We start from the raw sequence: 18672 nt of genomic DNA on the forward strand, positions 1-18672 counted from the left end.
AAGTTTCGTGCGAAACTTATGGTGAACATGCTCTAACCTTGAAACAAGACAAATAACGTTTTGGTAAACCGAAATAGTTTGAAGATATGAAGTTGCAAGTGCTATAGATACAAGGCAAGAAGAAGTAAGAGAAGTACACAAAGATATGTAGCGACCTTGAGGCATGTCGAATTTTACATCGTTTAATAACGGTCTACAAAATACCCAGAAATATAATCCCAGATGTTGAACACGGGCGGGGTGCCAGCAGCGCCAACTAGAACCCGATAACGAATAGCTGGCAACCCCGAGACGTTTATCTGGGATGTTATTGAAGGGTATTTCGATTCACTCAGTGCTCAACCCTCGTTTGGTTTAGACGTACCACCATCGACTGCCCAAGCCTCGTCTTCAGGTAACACCGCTGCCATCCGTATTATCTAATTGTATTTTTCACATTTTTTTATATAGCCAATAAATAACGGTCACATAATGTAAACACCACATTCATTCATTTCGTTTTACCTCCATTCACCGAGCCACATCATTTACCCTAAAGATAAATATAAATAATATAATGTTGATTATATTTTTATCCAATAATCAAGAAAATATTACATGCATTTTATCGTCAATACCAGGGACTGAAAAACGTTCTTAGATATAATTGATGTAACATTCATTGACTCCTGTAGAAATTTAAACCCAATGTGACACAGGCTTAGCTGTAGCATCATGCGGAATAGCTAAAAGTTGAACGTCCAGTTGCATCATCGATTACTAGAAAGAGAGAACGAAAATATGCTAGATGATCTGACTTCAGGATGACTTCCATTGTCCCACAATTCTCATTCGCCGTTTTAAGAAATGGTTATGCATTAAACTGTTATATCTACTATAAAAGTGTTTAAACGACATTAACAATTAACGTTTTTTATACCAATATAATATAAAAGATATACGATTTTATTATAAACGTTCTTAACTAATCTTAAATTATATCAATATCCAAGATAACAAAAGTTGAACCAACTAATCGGGAAAATGCCAAGGAAAAGTATTACTCAACGATGACTCACCGCGCTGGATACGAAACCACCGAAAATAAAGGACGAAACATTCGATCAGGAACCTGCACGTTGGAAACAAGTCTCGGAAAAATTAACTATGACGCATCAGAATCTAAAACAATAAAGAACTTAGCGAAGACAATTCAACAACTTATCGCAAAAAAATGCGGTAAAGGCTTTTAGTGGTTAGTAGATTTCAGTTGAAATATTTTTTCGTTCTCCAAATTAGCTGGTTAAACAAGTACATTACAAGAATGCATTGGGTATAGAACAATATAATAATATATTTTACAAATTTCCGATGAATTAAAAAATATCTTGTTTAAATACAACAATATATAAAAGAGTTGATATTTATATTTTGTGTCAAATAATGAAGACAGTAATTTTAAAAGATGAAAATGGCTTCATTGTTTTTCCAAGAATTTTCCATTATGATCAATGAGCAATCGACCAATTGCACAGAGTAACAGTGGTTGTTGAAAAGGCATCATTTGAAGAAAAGAAGTACTGCCTTGCAATATTCCTGGGCATCTCAACAAACTTTTGACTGGGTATGGCATTTGGGTCTAATGTACAAGACGATTAAATTGCTACAAGTTATATTATTCAAGTTATATATTTTCGAAATAAAATTTAGTGTTTCGCAAGAGTCATCCTCAACACTTAAACCTATTTCAGTTGGGTAGTGTTTTGGGAACAGTCCTGTATCTGCTCTACACTGATGATATTTTAACAAACGAAACAGTACTTGGAACATTTGCGGATGACACAGTAATTATAGCAAAAATGGTATATTTTTGCCTAAGACTGTAGAAAAACTACAAAAACCAGTCAACAAGATCTACAAATAGAATAGACTCGAAAATACAGCTTAATAGCTCCAAATTTGTCCATGTTAACTATACGTTGCGGCGAAATAACAAAAACCTACTTAGATCACTTGACGGATGGCCGACTACTCAAACAGAATCAGTTAAATACCTCAGCATCAATGTTGATGGTAGGTTAAATTGGAAACATCAGCTTAGAGACAGATTCCAAATCAAGTTACAGTATTGGTTAGTCGGGAAATACTCTCAACTTGGCCTAAAATCAAAGACATTGGATCATCAGCCAATCATAAAGCCAATTTAGACTTAAGGAGTACAAATATGGGGTTGCATTAAAATATCAAACCAACTTGTAATCCAACGCTGTCAAAACAAAGTTATACCATTAATTACCAATGCTTATCACTAGGTAACTTCAAATCAAATAAATTTACGAAGTTATTCAAGATTTCACCTTGAAACATAAGATAAAGTTACTAAATCATGGCAATCAGCAACATGGAAGCAATACAGTTATTAGACAATACGCTGGAAAGCAGAAGATTGATGCGAACCAAACCACATGAATTTTTATAGTCTTTCATGTACATTTTAAGTGTTACTCTTAATTTTAGTTTACGTAGCTTAATTTTATTTTAATTTAGGAAATACATGCTGTATTTTATTGCTTGTCTTGATTTCAAGTACAACAGAACAGTAATAATAAATAAATTTGTAAACCAAGACTGTATTAAGCATATCTAATCCAACGAGTTTTATTTATTATAATTCATAATAAAAAAAGTCATTTGGTGTCAAATTAGGACTGTACTTTTGAAACAGAAGATCATTCATTTCAAAATACTTATTACAAAATACGGTTCGTCTTGGACAGTTATACAGTAGATTGTTATTTTGTTTGATGATCATACAAAATCATCTGTGTATACATAGCTTTTGATGCATTGCGATTGTATTTATTGGCGATTTGTACCAATTGACATCATTCTGAGCCTTTGTCAAGTTATGTGGGAGCCAACATGAACAAATCTTTTTCATAGCGAAATGTTCATGTAATATCTTACTGATACTTGTCATACTAGTGTTATAGGATGACTAATTCTTCGGTAAGACACAGGACAACTTTTACAGGACGTTACACCAACTTTTCACAGCGGCCGGGGATGTCGAAAGTCGTCAAAAATGCATTCAGAACTAGATGTACTTGAAAATATATCAAAGAAAGTTGATACTACATTAATTATAATAAACAAAACGAAAATTTCTAACAAAAATAGAAATTATATGCTTTTCTCTTATTCAAATAAATGAATGAATCCGCACAAACCAATAAATTTCACTCGGCCTGGCCATTTATAATCGAGCAGATTGTGCGCGTAAACGCAATAAGCAAGATGAAACATCATAAGACTGCAATGCATTAGAAAATTCAGTTTTTACAAAATATGCCGCTGTCAACCGAAGAAAAAAAAACCCGAGGTTTTTTAGAGAACTAATAAAACGGTTACACGTCCTATTTCAGTCGGACAGTGAAAACTGCACAGATGTCATTGCGCGAAAGTAAGTATGTCAAGCCAAGAGCAAAGGTCGTCAGGCAGTCTGGTGGCCCGTCTAGACCTCGAACCACTAAAATCAGTTAAACTGCAACATTGATCCGGTCAAAATTGGTGATGCCATTATCGAGAATGAATGTCATCAGTAATTGATGCCAGCAATGTAGTGCTACAAAAAAAAACTACTATAAAAAGAATCGGTAGAAAGTATTAGATCTTTATGGGTCATAATAATAATTTCAAATCATGTACTAGTATTTTTAAATTAATTTATTAAAGTGTATTAGAATTCACGACTCAAACGACATCTGAGATAAAGATAAATATTTCCAAATATATGTATCTTCAGGTGAAAGAAAGATATATGTCATAAACAGAAATCCATTAAATTTCATTGAGTAACTCAAAAACTAAAGGGTGCATAAAATTATAATATAACTACTTAATTTAGCATAAACTTTCGAAACATACATGTATTTTAAGATGAAATAAACGAAAATCCGCGTTAAATTGTTTAACTGATGATAATTTTTTTCTTTTCAATTTATACTTGAAAGACTAAAGGTTGCACCAAAATATTTTATATTAACATTTGATTGTAATTTTCATCAAAGTGAGATTATGTCAAGCAAAACGATAGCAAGAAACACGAAAATGGAAAAAAATTGTCGCCACTATATGGAAAAAATGCTCTGTTTCGACTATTTTTAGTCGATAGTTCCCAACGCTACTAAAAACCCTGTTTACCTATCAGATAAAGATAAACCTTTCCCAATAAAACGTGGGGCAAAAGTCCCGCTACTATTTTGATTGCACATAACGTTGCTCAAACAAAAGATAAGTAAGGTTAGTTTTCATAAAAAGTGTATTTGGTATTTAGATTTGTTTTTTCTCGTTATTACTGAAAAATTATATCGGCTAACTGGTGACAGTGATTCGCTATACAACTTTCAGCTCTTTTTAAGCCATTTTTCATGACATCCTGCAACATCTGAGGCTGAATTCCTTCAATTTCGTAACGAATATTGTCTTTAAAATCTTGAATCGTTTGGGGCTTATTAACATAAACTTTGGATTTAAAAAAAACATAAGAAACAATCTGGAGTTGTTAAATCCGGAGATCTGGCTGGCCACGCTAAATCGCCACTTCCTCATTCAATAATTGAATTGTTGAACGAGCTGTATGTGCTGCGGCCCATCTTGCTGAAACCACATTTACTCCAGTCCTTGCTCTTCCATTTCAGACACAAGAGAATTTCGAATCATGTCTTGGTACCGTTCAGCAATTACAGTAATAAAAAAAATAGGGACCATGATGTTTCCAGCATAAATACCGACCATACAGTTGTTTTTAGTGGATGGAATGATGTTTCATGAATTAATTGAGGATCCTGTGTTTCCCAAAACCGACTGTTCTGTTTATTGACGTGGTCACTGAGAAGAAAATGGGCTTCACCGCTCATTATAAATTTAGACGAAAAATCTTCAATTTTACCAGACAGCCTTAGGATTGCATTACTGTACTCAACTCATTGATCAGGATCTCTCGGTAGCAATTTTTGGACTAACTGAATTTTGTACCAGGAAGGAATATATCTACTATACATCAATTAAATGAAGAAAAGTTGAATTGGAGGCACTCAACATATATTCCGCACGTTTCTCTACGTGATTTTTATTTATTTTAAACAATGCCTAACCTGTTTAAAGAATAAGGAAATAAATATTGGCGTTAATGCTTTGAGCATGACCAATACCTTGGAATAATGCAAAATGCAAAGGCAAGAAGCTACTGTAATTTCATAATAATTCTTATAAAAGAAATAAATAATTGTACAAATTCCAAATATTTTATATTATATCATCTCCATACAAACTATTTTATTGAAATTTCGTAACAATTACCGTTCTAAATAATCGATTCCCCTTTTGTGCCTGATATTTTAATATAATGAGTTTCTGCGGCACAATTCCGATAATTAAAATTACTTGGACCAATTACAAATACCCGGAATGGTTTAATTATTTCTTTGTTTACGTATTACGAGTGCGTTCAGCCAAACGAATAGTGAATCTCATTGTGTGCTAATATGTAGCATAACATCGCTGTGGAACAATTTGTATACACGCTCAAAAAACAGCCAAGTATTTTGTTATATAAATATATTAACTGAGATACTTTTATTTAACGAAGTATTGTAGAAAAAAGTATTGATGAATTGTAATAAAACCCTACATAACTAAAAACAACTTAACAACTAAATAATTTGCGATAATTATAATGAAAAAACAGCTATTAGTCTAGAGGTTCGTGTTATTCACTTTTTAAACTAATCAAGTTTATATGGGCGTCTAAATTGTCTAAAATTTTAAATTTATTTAAAGCCGCTACATTTGATAATTTTGTCGGTTAAATTAAAGTGGGCCTCTGCCTCAATTTCTGTCTTTAAATTGTGACTCATGGAAAGATAGTTGGTAGCCCACTGAATCCTCTAACAGGTCAATTGAAAAGTTACCTGACACACAGATGGCGCTACTAGAAAGAAATCCATATGCTTTTTAGTTAGCGCTAACCCTCAAAAGATGCGTGTATAAATTTGATAACTATGGGATCATTAATTTGTGAATTATAGTATTTTGAGTGAAGCAACTTTTATTATTGTGAAAAAAGTTTAGATGTGGTGAAATGAGCACCGAAGACGTTTAACGCAGTGGACGCCCAAAATAGGTTGTTACCGACGAAAACATTTAAAAAATCCACAAAATGATTTTGAATGACCGTAAATTGAAATTGAATGAAATAGCAGACACTCTAAAGATATTAACTGAACGTGTACAGCATATTATTCACGGATATTTGGGTATGAGAAAGCTCTGTGCAAACTTGGTACCGCGCGAGCTCACTTTTGACCAAAAACAACGATGAGTAGATGATTCGGAGCAATGTTTGAAGATGATCAAGCGTAATAAAGACGAGTTTCTGCGACGATATGTGACAATGGCTGAAATATGGCTCCATCATTTCAATCCAAAGTCCAATTGACAGTCATCCAAGTGGATTGCACACTATGAACCCGACCCAAAGCGCGAGAAAACGCAACAGTCGCCTGGCAAGGTTATGGCGTCTGTATTTTGGGATGCGCGTGGAATAATTTTCATTGACTACCTTGAAAAAGGAAGGACCATCAACAGTGACTGTTACATAGCGTTATTGCAACATTTGAAGGACGAAATCGCCGAAAACGGGACCAAGACAATGCACCGTGTCAAAAGTCCATGAATTGGGCTTCGAATTGCTTCATCATCCTCCGTATTGCCTATAACTTTGCTCAAAGAACGATTGAAAAATTATATCGGCATCTGGGGCTGAATTTCTTCAATTTCGTGACGAATATTGTCTTTAAGATATCGAATCGTGGCTTATTCACATAAACTGTTGATTTTAAAAATCCCCATAAGAAAAAGTCTGGTGCTTAAATAGTTAAAACCGGAGATCTGGCTGGCCATGCCAAATCGTCACTTCGCGAAATTAGTCTTCGTGGAAAAACGTCATTCAATAATCGATTTGTTGAACGAGCTGAGTGTGCTGTGGCCACATCTTGCTGAAACCACAGTCCTCTAGTCCTGGCTATTCTATTTCAGGCACAAGAAAATTTCCAATCATGTCTTGGTACCGTTACAGTAACACTAACCGCAACACCTTGATCATTTTCAAAAAAATAGGGACTAACTACACAACGCAACAGTTGAAGCAAAACTGAGCTAAACGTCACATAACCAAGATAGGGCGCAATCAAAACGGTAGTGGGACTTTTGCCCCACCTGTTACATTCTCAAAATAAAAGAAAAAGATTAATTAAACACAAGTACCAAAATACAAAAAACCTAAACCCATTATAATTGTATAAGTCCACCTATAAGAAACCTAGGGGGAAATTGAGCTAAAGCATTCGTCGACCATTTAAAACATTCCTTACAACCAAATGAAACTGAGTTTGAACACAACCTGTCAATCAGAAAGTCTTAAAAAGTCACATCAGTCCGTAATCGCACAAGTGCTGAAAAGTCTACCAAGAAAGGTTGTTATAAAACGCGCCAACTTCATTAATGCATAATTTCGATTAAAACATGTACCGGACGTTTTGAAAATGGCTGAAGTTATTATGATTCCGGAACTTCGAAAAAGTTCACTGCTCCCAGTAATTCCAAATATTGAAAAAATAAGCATCATTTAATACCATCAAATACCATCATGGCTCGCTAAAACTAATATCAAATATCACCAGGCTGATACATATTTGATTGAACAATGTAACTTTATTAAGTCTTTACAGCCTGACATGTAATTCCTACAGCAGACAGCAGTTTGCTGCTAAGATATATGTTAAGACAAACCCTAATGTTGTTATTGCAGTTAAACAAAGTAAGCAGAGATCTAGTTTAATGATTCATAACAGAATATAATATGTTAAAACATGTCTAAACACATTTAAATATGAGTTTGTAAAACCTAATTACTAATTGACATTCATAACGGTATTCTAAAGTCACTAGCTCCGAAAAATCTTTTGAAACCTCCATAATGGTTTTCAATATTGATTGATGAACTATAGCGAACAAAAACGAGGACCATCAAACCATACATCCTGTCTCTATTTATTATATAACCTGTCGGCGCCGATTGGCCCGTATTTATAAATTGTAGAAAAATCTGTCAGAAACGGAATGATCCTTTACACTTCTTCGGCGACGGCGCGTTAAAAACAAACAAATAACGGCCTTCTCGAAAATAAATCCATCAGTCCGTTAGAGGCCGGCTCCATGACACTTCCTGCGGCTGAAAATTCGATTGTTGCTATTTTCGTAGCGGATGTTCATTTGTTCGGATTCGGCATTTGTTTGAGATCGTCACGAAAGAACGAAAACGAAAAAAAGAGAGATATGGTGGTGGCCGCGCCTGACATATGTTCGTGGTAGATGTACGCACAGGTTATCTTTTTTTTTCGGTTTGGAGCTGTATGTGGGTTACGGTACTGTTTCATGGGCTAGATAATGTCCTAGTACTCGATTTACTCGAGTGGAAAAGTCATAGTGCTGATAATATGAAATAATGACTATACCGGGTCACTATTAAATACTGTCGGTCAATAGGAATGATGACTAGTTTTGAGAAACTATTTCATTACAATTCCACCTATTAATTTAGATTGCAAACAAAAATTGAAGTTTAGGATAATATAAATTTACAGGCGTGCTAAAACTATCCCACACTGTGTGTACCAGAAAGTCATTACCGGTTTTTTAAGTAGGTATCGCTAGCTATTTATGCTATGTTATGATTTGACACATATTTCATTTTATTCTACTGACTTCAATCATCGTTCATGACTTTAAAGCTATACATGTTATATTTAGTGAAAATAACACCGTCATATATATACATCTCATTGAAAATGTCAAGTTTCGTGCCTGAAAACGTGAATTTGCGATAGGCATTACCTATCATATTTAATCAAAAGTTAATATAATCTAAGCACAAAAAATCATCGTCATCATTTTGTGGGACCAGAGTGGCGTGGTGTATTACGAAATGTTAAAACCTTGATCGCTACCGACAACAAGTGATAAATTTCAACCATGCACTGCATTAAGAAACGCCCAGAATAGGACCGAATATACAGTAAATAGAATTTACAGCATGACAACGCGTCTTATAAAGCAAAACCGGTCAAAGAAGCCGTGAAAACACTTGGATGGGACATACTATCGTACCCACCGTACTCTCCAGACCTTACACCGTTCAGTTGAAATATTAACTTGCTGCAACAATGGGATGTGCACTTGCATAACAGCATTTCGACAATTTCGAACAAGTTAGAAAATAGCTCGATGAACTGTTTTGCTCAAAGGACAAACCATTTTTTTGGTATAGCATCCATAAGTTGCCTGAAAGATGGGCAAGATGTATGGAATCAAATTAATCAGTAAGTTATATATTTTTTAGTTATACAAAGATTCATGAATTCGTATATTGAACGTTAGCCAACCAGGCAAAAGAAAATAGGCTTTTAACACTACTCGTTCAGTACGACCATATATTCTCAAATACAAAGAAATATATTAATTAACTACACGCCCTCAACAAGTGGCATTTAAATTTCATCATGATTAGACTACCAAAAGCTAATATGAAATATCTGGTTTCTTGAACATCAAATAGTTCAATGAATTATAGTTTATAAGGTTATGTATAGACAATGTATGGACCAAAAATGTTGTCACTAAAACCAAGTAAAGTGAAAGAAAAGATGTAGAGAACTAATTTAAAGAGCCCATAAGAGAATTTAATATGTTCAAGTATGTCTCACCGATCTTGAAGAAGTACTGCAGTTGCATGTGCTCTTATAAGTTTGTAAGGCTATTATTAAAACAAATTTACAAAAAAATTACAATTTGTGCATTTTATTTACTCAAATATGACAAAGTATTTTGGTTGATACGTATATACTTTTTCTTTTCACAGGGCTGTTAAAAGCTTAGCACAATCAAACATCCATTACGTAATCCATGTATATAATTTAAACTTTTTTGTATTGTAGTTATTATTAACATTTGGTTAGCCATATCAAATTTGCATCTGTATCTTAAAATCGCTAGCGACATAGTTTAAATATGTCATAGTAAATATAGGACACTTCATTTTCGTAATATTATTCTCCAGTTCTCAAATGGTCATTAGGTACTTTTTAGACTTTAGTTGAGTGTTCTACAAATTGACTTTCTTTCTTAGAATCTGATATCTCGATTGATGCCTAATTGTGCTGTTCTAGTTCCTAACTTTGGACGCTATTCATTTTCACTAAAGACTTTTCTTTCGGCTAACTACAGAATTAAGACTATAAAATTTTTTCGTTGTATTGTAAATTATTAATAGAAATTTATAGGATAAACTTATAAGTACCACAACTAATGTAAGTATGAATTATTAAAATATTAATACTTTAAGCTAACGGAAATATACAAAACCTTTGTTCTTCCACAATTATAAAGTTAAACCGTAAATAAACCGTGATAAACCGCATATAAACAAAACTAAAAAACATATACAAACTAAAAACAAAACACATTTTACTTACATACAGATTTTATGATTTTGTGCAGAACCAAATAACAGTCTGAAACAGAAAATACATTTATTAAAAAATAATATGTTATCTTATTCCCTTGAAAATATAAAACAGAATGATTAAAGTATTGAATAAGTTCAGAGAAAATGAATGAACGAAAAACAAATAATCTTACGCAGATTTCTTAAAAATTTCAACATAATCTCTTTTTAGAATAAGAAACAGACAAGTCACTAGGATATAGATCCAGTGAATGCGGTAAGTAGTAGAATAATCTTAACTATAATTCCATTATTTTAGTCATAGATTCAAAACAAAAGTGATTGCTTCAATGGACAGAAATAACAAAACTGATTGAATAATGAATTTTGGTAAAAAATAAACAATTTTCGATATGTATAGTTACAGCGCCATCTCTTGACGTTGCAACGACTTACTGGAACTGATACGAAGCTAGACAAAAATACACGAAAAGTCTATCAACAAAGAAAATTATATATGTATGTACAAGCTTATTATGATGATTACTTAAAATATAACCGGGGCTGTCAAAATTTTGAAACTGATAAAAGTATGTTTAGCAAATATGAATTCTAATCCCATTCTCCAAAATAAGTTGGTCGTGCAATTGCCTGAAACAAAAACACTCAGCTGACATTGAACGGTTTTGCAATTCTCTATTAACCTAGCAAATAAATTTAGTTTTATACTTTATGTAACCAGTCGCCAACGCAACGACTATAAAATTTCACTGTCCATAAGCATACGTAGGTGTAATGAACTCATTTAGAAGGAAAAAAAATGTAAACAATACAGTATCTATGCCATATCGTACAAAACGTAAGGATGTGTAAGCTAAATTTAGAAATCACGGTAGAATCAGTGTTCTAATAATAATAGTTGGGATAAATTATCATAAAAAATAAAAATCAAGTTTTAAGTGTTAGAATTCTTATTTTCGCATTACCATATTCAGAATGTTATTTTTATTTCTTAGTTTCTTTTTTCTGTATTCAGAATGTTTATGATATTAAATGAAACAAGTACGATATATATGGTGTAGAAATATTTTTTCTTTGGAACACTGGACCAAAAAATAGGACCGACTTCTAAAAATAAATAAGGAACTCACTAAAACGTAAAAAATAATCAGACTTAAGATTTTTAACACAAAAAAAAACGTTTTAAAATAAAATATCTACATAATAATCGTTGCAATAACTAAATAAAAATAAACAAAAACCTTATTTAACCTCTCTACTACACGTATATTATATTCTACTAAATTCTACCTAAATCTATTTATCTATTTACGATATTATTTTACTTTTTATTATTTTATATATTTATTTTAACTAGTACCAATTGGTAAAGGCGATGGGACGGTCCTCCTACTGTTGTGATAGCCGAGGGTTCGAATCCTGCTGGGGCATGGTCGTAAATTTATGTTTGTGATTGTTTAATATTTGTGAATGTTCTCGGCAAGAGTGTAAAATCCGACAAGGAAAATGATCCCAGTCACGTCAGTAACCAGGCTGGGTAAGACCGGATGTCTTCTGGATTTTTTTATAAGTGAAATCCAATTGGATGTCTTGACCATGAAGAAATGGGATGCCTACTAATCGGTTGCTTTACAGACTCTCCAACAAAACTGCATAAAGTGAATTGAAGCTATTATCACATCCACCATACAGTCCAGATAACTCCTCATGCCACTGGTAATTATTTTTATTTTGTCTACCATTTTAGACAGCAAAAGCTGTAATCAAGCTTAATTCTGAAGATATTTAAGTTTACAAATGAGAATAATCTCTTCTTTGGACGAAAATCGTCATATTAACTTGGAACGTCGTTTCCTACAATTATTCACACCTTATTCACTAATTTCTAGAATGGTTGTGTGTTGACGTGACCGTTTGTCTTGAATTGTGGCGATTCGAGCCGGTATCTGGCATCTGTCCTAAATGAATATTAATTTATTGTCCTAGATAATGGGTAATTGGGTAGGTTGAGTGGACAATAAGACATTAAAAGAAAACGTTGCAGCTAATAAATTATCGGTCGTGTAAGACGTATCGTCAGTTGGCGCCGAGAAATTAAAATCCAGCCTTACTTAATTATTATGCTTCATTAAATGTTCCTCGTAACTTCACGCCTATTTGCAGTGTGATATAGTTTCACCGTGTACAAATGTTAGGCTAAATAACTTGTGAAAAATCAGTTTATGATAAGTCTACGTATTTACTTTACCCGGAATAAAAATAATTTCTACAAAAAATTTTGAATGCTTCAAATATACGCGTGGCGTAGTTGTTTTGGGGAAACATGTCTTATTTATACATTATTTTAATAATTTTGCGTTATAATGAGGCATAGTATCAGAGTATCTAATTTAATTATACATATCTGAAAACCTCAAACATTGTTTATTTATGTTTCGAGGCAGAAACATCTTGTAAGGCGAGAAATAACCAGTATAGTTCGAACATCCGCAATTTATTCACCGCACTAAACCCATTCTAATGTATGTTTTTACTAGTATTGAGAACTATCGACTGAAATCGACTATCGACTGTTTCAGTTGCTATTTTTGGTTCGACTGATTTTACTACTTTTTACCAGTGACTGTTTCCTGTCCAATTGATTTTGTTACTACTTACTATCGATTGTTTCAGTCGTATACTATTTTTGGTTCTACTAGTTTCATTCGACTGATTTTTAACATTCTGGCTCTGTCGTTCGGACCGACTGATTTTGTTACTATTTACTATCGATTGTTTCAGTCGTGTACTATTTTTGGTTCTACTAGTTTCATTCGACTGATTTTTAACGTTCTGGCTCTGTCGTCCTAGCCGCGACCTTGACAAAAATATACCCAATTTATGCTTACATAGATTTATATGTAATATATATAGTTTTATGATTTTATTGGTAGTTGCTTGCAAATAACAATATATTGTATATTAATATAGCAGCTTTTGGAACGATATTTCTCAAAACTGTTAATGTAATAGATTAAAATTATGAATGATAAATAGTAAAATACTTTTGACTGTTTTTATGGCAATAATAGGTAATATTTCGATTACTCTCTCGATTTTTGTTAAATAATATTTCCGTTCAATAATAAATAAAGTATTTACTTTATTTAGAAAAGCTCTAGTAGTTATTGTGCGATCATTTTTAATTATACCATGGATTAGTTTTTTTCTATGATTAGGTATATGTTTAATTATTATTTAGTATTTATGGTTATTGTACATCTTTAAAAAGCTAAAACGTTTGTGAGGTATTATTCCATTCCATAGAAAAATTCCATTCCTTTTACAGATCCACAGAACATTCAAATATAAAAGTAATTCTACATCATTTAAAAAGAAATTATTAATTGTAGTAAAAGTAGTATTTAGTAATTATTTTTTTCCTTTCCTTTTGTAAAGTTAAGGAATATGTGCCACATATAAAATTAAATGCTCCAAGCAATTATCGCCGTCCTTTTCTCTCTCACAATTTATACAGGAAAGGGTTCATACATCTTCGTCTAACATCACGAATTGAAAAAAAAAACAGTCGAACCGTGCCTTTGACTGAAAATAGTAATTACTATTTTCAGTCGCTAGTTTTTTGACTGTTTCGACTGTTTCGACTGTTTTCAGTCGATTGTTCCCAATGCTAGTATTATTATTATTTCAGTTACGATCAAACAGTACGCTTGAACAGTTGTTTACGTAGCGATAAGCATTGGCATTTGATGATGTTGATTTAAATAGTTGCAGTATTACAGACGTTATTAAAATCTCTTGAATATAAAGATGAATGCTCTGCTGTCTTTCTCGGGGTTACACACGATTTTGACAGAGGGTAGCAGAAAGACTTCACTACATAGTATAAAACAAAGTCGCCTTTTCTGTCCCTATATCCCTATGTGCGCTTAAATCTTTAAAACTACGCAACGGATTTTGATGCGGTTTTTTTCAATAGATAGAGTGATTCAAGAGGAAGGTTTATATGCATAATACATGCATTATATACTAAGGCAACATTGCTAATTTTAGAGGTTTCTAACGTGATGTCGTAAATTAACCTATTTTTTTAGGCTTATTTAGCAATTAGCAAAAACGCTGCCTAACCCTACGAGTTAGATCAAATTAATGTACTACAGTATTGTACACCATAAAAAGGTCTACAAAAAAGTCCGCGATGGTATATGTTTATCTTTTAGGGATAACCCACATTAACCATTTTTATTGTTTACTTTTTACGTGAGAAAATGGCCAAGGGCAGTAATGAATGAACCAAAAATACTGGATCGATACATAGGCATATATATTTTATGCCCGTGCAAAGTCGGAGCGGGCCACTATGTTTTTACATACAACGTTCATATTTTTTCTGTAGTGTATTTAATTTAGTATCAGCATTGCACCCGTGCGAAGCCGGGGCGGGTCGCTAGTACTATATAGAATAAAGTTACATATTTCTAAGTATTCCTATTCGCTCTTAAAATTTTATTCCGTACTCTGAATTCAACTGTGGGGCTGTACCAAGTACCTCAACATCCAAGTGATTGAAAGATTATTTTGGAATACTAAAGTGTATTGTCAATGCGCCTTCGTATGTACGCGTTTCATTGGGACTTTGAAATGGGAAATTGAGATGGTCAGTGTCAGAAGATTAACTCATTACCATCAAAGAAAAAAAAAAGTCATGTCAATATGGAAGAGTCCCGATTTCTAAATGTGTATAATATCGTCATTAGAGGTTTTCAACGAAAAAAACCGTCTGATTTTGCTAATTTCCGAACACTAAATAATTTAATAGAAAATATCTTAGTTGTAGTTATTTGTTAGTATGTTTAAGTCAGAAAAAAGTTGTTAATTGTATTCTAGTTCTAATTATTAAACAAATTAAATTAAAAAGTATATTTCACAGCATTCAATAGATGAACTAAAGTAGGTACAGTTGTTATACTTTAAAAACGTGGATATTTCTTTCACGTACTTAAAATTACGCCTGAAACAATCCGATAGGGCTGTTTTTATTAATGAACCAAATGTGGCGTGAACGTCCGAAATTTCACTCAATGATTATGGCATGAAATGCAAATCGACTGGGGTACCTACTCGGCGTTTACACAATTTTTCAATCAATGAAAGTGTTCGATAAGTCCGATGCTGGGCGTCCAGAACTGGTCCGCTAATAAAACCGTCCGTTAAAAGACCGCATTTATAATTTTACTGTGTTTTAACAACTTCATTTCGATAGCTGTGGCGAGAATTCAAATAAAATTAAAAAGACAAGACAAGAATCAGGATTGTATGGTAGATGATCCATTAATTTTATTCGCTGAGTTTAAATATTCGAATGGTGTGGAAATATTTTCGAGAGAGTTCGCATTGCTACAGTAAAGTGTAGCATAAGAGCGAGAGTTTAAGAGTTAATCATTCTACGTTCTTTAAAGCTATTTTGTCAGATGGCCAACCTTTATTGGATTCATCTTTAATATAAAAACATAAAACGTGAAAACAAAATTGTGGATTTTATATCAGTACTTCATATCCATGTCTTTTACGAAGCTATTCGCTGTATCTTCCACCCAGAAGTCTGCAATGAATTCTCTTACCTTTTATTCAACAGACATGTTCAAACCATTCAACTATACATTGATTGTCACATCTTAAACGAATGACTTTTCATAAACAGAATGTCTTAAGCATCGCACTTGAAATACCTCAATCTTACAGATGTCGGACCGCAACAGTGTCCAAAATCAATCAATTAGTGGCTTATCAAATCGTTGTCTATTGACTTTCATCTTATAAGAAAACAACAGAAAAAAAAGACATTATTGAACGCAGTGGACGCCCACAAAAAAGTTGATATCGATGGAAACATTTAAAAAAATCCACAAAATAATTTTGAATGATCGAAAATTGAAATTGAAATGAAAACATTCAAATTCAAAAACATTTGAATATAAAAACATAAAACGTGGAAACAGAATTGTGGATTTTATATCAGTACTTCATATCCATGTCTTTTACGAAGCTATTCGCTGTAACTTCCACCCAGAAGTCTGCAATGAATTCTCTTACCTTTTATTCAACAGACATGTTCAAACCATTCAACTGTACATTGATTGTCACATCTTAAACGAATGACTTTTCATAGACAGAATGTCTTAAGCATCGCACTTACAAATACCTCGATCTTACAGAGACCGCAACAGTATCCAAAATCAATCAATTAGTGGCTTATCAAATCGTTGTCTACTGACTTTCATCCTAAAAGAAAACAACAGAAAAAATAGACATTTTTGGTGATATAATTTGTTTATTATAACCATGGGCTGAAAAGACCAGGGCCTAAGACAGAGACCGCTTTTTCATTGCATTATATTTTTGATGTTAGTTTTATACAAAATTAAATAAAAAGATAATTTAGTACAATTATATCAGATATAACTGTTAGTATGAAAATTGCCCATAGAAAACTTAGATATATGCAGCTCTTTGAGGGATATAAGTCATCACTTCAAACACTATTCACCACTATTTTATTGTCCGAAAGACCTTCAGAGATTCAGAGCTCGAAAAAAGAGAGATAGTAATTGTATAGCCACAAATTGTAACGTCTTCCTTCCTATCACTGCATATTCAATCAAATCAAATTGTTATAGAATTGCCGAGAAAGATATACAAGCAAGAACTGTTTCAATATATGGAAAGAAGGATTGTTTACATTAACACCCTTGAGTTTGGATAACTACACTACCAGGTAGTAACAGAAAACACTCAGGAGAAATACAGTGATTTGACAAGAAAACACAGCAACGAAGGAACCAAGAGCTGAACATAAAAAGGTAAATATGTTCTCTAATGGAAATAAAATACATTATTTAGATGTACAATTGTTAATTAGGTGGATTAAGCCTCCAGGGGATACCAGAGGCGGTTTATAATAGAGTTCAATATAAATATAATAAAGTAACCTACAAACTACCGCGACTGTCTAATTAATTGTAGTTTAAGTTTTGTATCTTTAAGTTTTATAATGTTAAAATAAATTATATTTTATAACATTTTTGCTTCATTATTTTATTTATATTAGAATGTTGTCATACATCAAAGTTAAAATAAACTAAAACGCGTAAAATGTCAAAGTAATATGAGGCATCATTGCGACGTTTTGACGTCATAAATCGAGATGACGTGAATTCACTGCTAGTTTGGAGGGATTATATGTTACACCTAGAGAAACGGGCATCAATCAGTACATTAAATTTTAATTTTATCTATATTACTAGCGACCCGCCCCGGCTTCGCACGGGTGCAATGCTGATACTAAATTAAATACACTACAGAAAAAATATGAACGTTGTATATAAAAACATAGCGGCCCGCTCCGACTTTGCACGGGCATAAAATATATATGCCTATGTCACTCAATGAAAACATGATTAAAATCGATCCAGTATTTTTGGTTCATTCATTACTGCCCTTGGCCTGCTCGCATTAAATTTGGAGTAAAACAATTCCTCTTCCCCTATACTTACTATGAAGATTTCCTGCTATCTTTGGAATATCTAAATTCATACAATTTTTATTACATTACACATTTTTAAACGCAAATTTTAAATTTGTAATATCTCCGAAAATATTTGTTTAATTTACATGCTGTAAGGAACCATATTGATCTATATTAATTGCACACTGTATTTAAGGTACTTAATTCGATAAGGATTAATGCCGTATTGCTTAAAATAGCTTCGTAAATAAGCCATTTTCTCATGTAAAAAGTAAACAATAAAAATGGTTAATGTGGGTTATCCCTAAAAGATAAACATATACCATCGCGGACTTTTTTGTAGACCTTTTTATGGTGTACAATACTGTAGTACATTAATTTGATCTAACTCGTAGGGTTAGGCAGCGTTTTTGCTAATTGCTAAATAAGCCTAAAAAAATAGGTTAATTTACGACATCACGTTAGAAACCTCTAAAATTAGCAATGTTGCCTTAGTATATTATGCATGTATTATACATATAAACCTTCCTCTTGAATCACTCTATCTATTGAAAAAAACCGCATCAAAATCCGTTGCGTAGTT

General features: G+C 32.8%; 1 protein-coding gene across 5 annotated transcripts in view; it reads right to left on the minus strand.

Moving 5' to 3' along the window:
- Positions 1–18672, minus strand: part of CdGAPr (GTPase-activating protein CdGAPr) — a 112476-nt gene that overhangs the window by 85644 nt on the left and 8160 nt on the right. For 2 of the 5 annotated variants that reach the window (XM_076397682.1, XM_076397672.1), the window contains exon 2: positions 10576–10610. The exons of 1 other annotated variant lie outside the window; for it this stretch is intronic. The gene's annotated coding sequence lies outside the window, so the exon portion shown is untranslated. Of the gene's footprint in view, positions 1–10571; positions 10611–18672 lie in introns of all 5 variants that reach the window. 2 more of the 5 variants (XM_076397680.1, XM_076397671.1) reach the window with 1 other exon arrangement.

The sequence above is a fragment of the Rhynchophorus ferrugineus genome, unplaced genomic scaffold (assembly GCF_030347505.1).
Source record: "Rhynchophorus ferrugineus isolate W39M unplaced genomic scaffold, kcgeb_rfMv2 rfM3, whole genome shotgun sequence".
In the NCBI taxonomy this organism is placed as follows: domain Eukaryota; kingdom Metazoa; phylum Arthropoda; class Insecta; order Coleoptera; family Curculionidae; genus Rhynchophorus; species Rhynchophorus ferrugineus.